We start from the raw sequence: 2500 nt of genomic DNA on the forward strand, positions 1-2500 counted from the left end.
TCCCTTTCCCCCGCGCCCCGCCCGGCGCCCGCGCGCCGGGGGGTGGGGGGGGGTGGGCGGCAGAGAAAAGGCGAGGAGACACACGGGGGGGGGGGGGAACGAGGGAAACGGAGACTCCCATCCCGGAGACGAGAACCGAAGAGGAGAGCGGCAGAGACGGCCCTGACGGGGGGGAACCGGCCAGCCGGGCGGGAAAAGCGGCGACCTCAAGCGGGGAGAGAGAGAAACGCGACGGCGACAGAGAGAGGAGGGGAGGGCTTCGCGGGAAGGAGGAGGGGGTCGCACCCCCGTCCCCGGCGCTCTCGGCCTCGCGCGCGCGCGGCAGCACGGCACGGTACCCCCGCGGTACCCACCCGCAGACAGCCGCCCGCACGGGGGGGAGAGCCCGGGGGCGAGGCCCGCGCCTCGCCTCCCTCTCGGCCCTCTCGCTCTCTCGTCTCTCTCGCACGGCCCACGGCGGCGTCTTCGACGCCGACTCTCGCTCTCCCCGGCCACCGCCACCGCACCGCGGCACGGCCCCGGCAAGGACGAGCTCCGCCCCAGCGGCTCGTTCCGGGAGCGGGGAGCTACGGAGCGCTCCCCGAGTCTGCATTTAGGGGGACGAAGGCCCTGCGCGGCGACGACGACGACGACGTCGACGTCGACCGCGGGCAACGGGCCTGCGAGGCAACCCCAGCCGCGCCGCCGGGGTGGCCCCCCCGGACGGCGATTGATCGTCAAGCGACGCTCAGACAGGCGTAGCCCCGGGAGGAACCCGGGGCCGCAAGTGCGTTCGAAGTGTCGATGATCAATGTGTCCTGCAATTCACATTAATTCTCGCAGCTAGCTGCGTTCTTCATCGACGCACGAGCCGAGTGATCCACCGCTAAGAGTTGTCTGGCTTTCGGGACCGCTCGCGTGAAGCGGCCCCTTTTCTGTTTCTGCAGGGACGCGCGCGCCCCCGCGCGCCCCGCTTCGACCGTACGAGCACACACAAACGGAGGAGGAGGAGGAGAAAGCGCGGGGCAAAAAAGAGAAACCCCGCGCAACGCTCCGAAGGTCGGCCAAAGAAAGGCGGAGGGGCCCGCGCCCCCGACCGCCTCCCCCCGCGAGGGGAGACGCCGCCTCGCGTGCCGTCCTTCGGAGGCGGCCCAGGCGCCCGGGCTCGGCCCGACCTCCGCGCGGAGGGGCTTGTGCGGCAACGCGCCGGACCGCGGGGGGCACGGTGGCCCGCCCGGCCTCTCGATCACGGGACGACTACGCGTTCGCGGGCCGGGGGGCGCGACCGCCGGCCCCCGCCGCTCCCGGCTCACTCCCTGGCTTCTCCTTTTCACCGCTCCGCCGACTCGCGGAACGCCGCCGCGCCAAAACGCGGGGGCCGGCTCTCCCGCCAGCGGCCCCTGAACGTCGCCCGAAACGCCACGCGGCGGCGGGACCGTTCCGCCGGCGCAACCCCTGGCGCGGGACCGCTTGCCCGCCGGAAGGCGAACGCCCGGCGGGCCGCGCTCCGCCACCGGCGCCGGAGGCGGGACGCCGCCGAGACCCGAGCCGGCATCGCGGAGCGCCCGAGGTCTGCCGCTCGGCAAAACCCCTCCGCCACCCGCGGCCGCACTCCCGGGACCGCCGCCGCTTCGCACCGCCGAGCTGCCCTTCCGCGAGCACGCGCCCAGCGGGCAGGCGTACGGCGGCTGAGCCGGGGGGCACCGCCCGCTCCCCTCGTTTCCACTCGGGGACCGGACGGGGAAGCGCCCCCGCGGCCGCCCCGCACGCCTCCCCTTTTTTTTGGCCCACACGCGGCCGGGAAGGGCGACGGGGAAGCGGACGGGCGGGGCCCGGGCCGGGACGGCCGCCGGTGAAGGCGGGCGCCTCGCGGCCGACCGTCCCCCCCCCCGGGGGGGGCGGGGACACTCGCCGAGCGGCGACGCCGCCGCTCGGCACGGGGTCGCCCGCGCCCGCCGGACCTCCGGCGATGGAGGAGCCGGCCGAGCGCTGCGCCCCAACGGGCGGGGACAGCGCTCCGAGTCAGGGGTGGCCGGCGGCCGGCGCCGCCGCGGTGCGGTTCGAGGCGACAAGGCCGTCGAGGCGAGAGGCGCGCGGTCGCGCCTGACGCGGCGCCGCCCGCGAGCCCGCGGCGGCGGCTAAGGAGAAAGAGCGAGAGAGCGCGGCGGGCCCCGGCGGCCGCAACCCCGCAGCTGAGGTAGGTAAGGCAGAGAGCGCGCGCCCTCTGCCGGCGTCGCCCCGCATCGCAGAGGCCAGCGGGGTCGGCCCCCCGCGGCCGATCGCGCGCCGCGGCCTCTCCGCCGAGACCGGGCCGCAGAGAGGGGGGGGGCAGGGCGCCCCTTCCCCGGCCCGGCACGGGTGGCCCCCGCGCGCGGGCAAGCGCGGCGGGACGCCGACGACGGCGAGCGCGGCCGGTCGCGACGGACACGCCACCGCAGGGGATCGGCGGGAGTAGCTCCCCACCCCTCGATGGCGCCCCGCGCCGCCACCGCCCGACACCCGCTGCCGCCGCCGCCACCGC

General features: G+C 76.9%; 1 non-coding gene across 1 annotated transcript; it reads right to left on the reverse strand.

Annotated features, from left to right (window-relative positions):
• Positions 1 to 721: 721 nt before the first annotated feature.
• On the reverse strand, positions 722 to 874 carry LOC148217831 (5.8S ribosomal RNA). Its single transcript, XR_015800707.1, has one exon. It is a non-coding gene; the product is annotated as a 5.8S ribosomal RNA (ribosomal RNA).
• Positions 875 to 2500: the final 1626 nt, after the last annotated feature.

The sequence above is a fragment of the Sturnus vulgaris genome, unplaced genomic scaffold (genome assembly GCF_052056855.1).
Source record: "Sturnus vulgaris isolate bStuVul1 unplaced genomic scaffold, bStuVul1.hap1 Scaffold_2118, whole genome shotgun sequence".
NCBI lineage: Eukaryota > Metazoa > Chordata > Aves > Passeriformes > Sturnidae > Sturnus > Sturnus vulgaris.